The sequence below is a fragment of the Peromyscus californicus genome, unplaced genomic scaffold (assembly GCF_007827085.1).
Source record: "Peromyscus californicus insignis strain IS unplaced genomic scaffold, ASM782708v3 Scaffold_22__1_contigs__length_63687245, whole genome shotgun sequence".
Taxonomy (NCBI): Eukaryota; Metazoa; Chordata; class Mammalia; order Rodentia; family Cricetidae; genus Peromyscus; species Peromyscus californicus.
In genome coordinates, this window is record NW_026294525.1 from 48,779,363 (window position 1) to 48,779,586 (window position 224).

Consider the following 224-nt stretch of genomic DNA (forward strand, 5'->3'; position numbering starts at 1 on the left):
ACCCAGTGTCCTCCGCCAGTACCTAGGGTGAAGAAAGGCAAGACACAAGCAGCATGTTCAGGGTACGTGGCTTTGGGAGGGGCACAGGTTCTCTCTAGAGATCCTACTTGGTGGCAATATGACTCCAAGCCATATCTCCCAGCTCTTGTCCTTTACTTCCCCCTCAAGGAGCACTAAGAAGAGAAGTATGTTACACATGTTTGGAAAACAGAAGGGGACCAGCA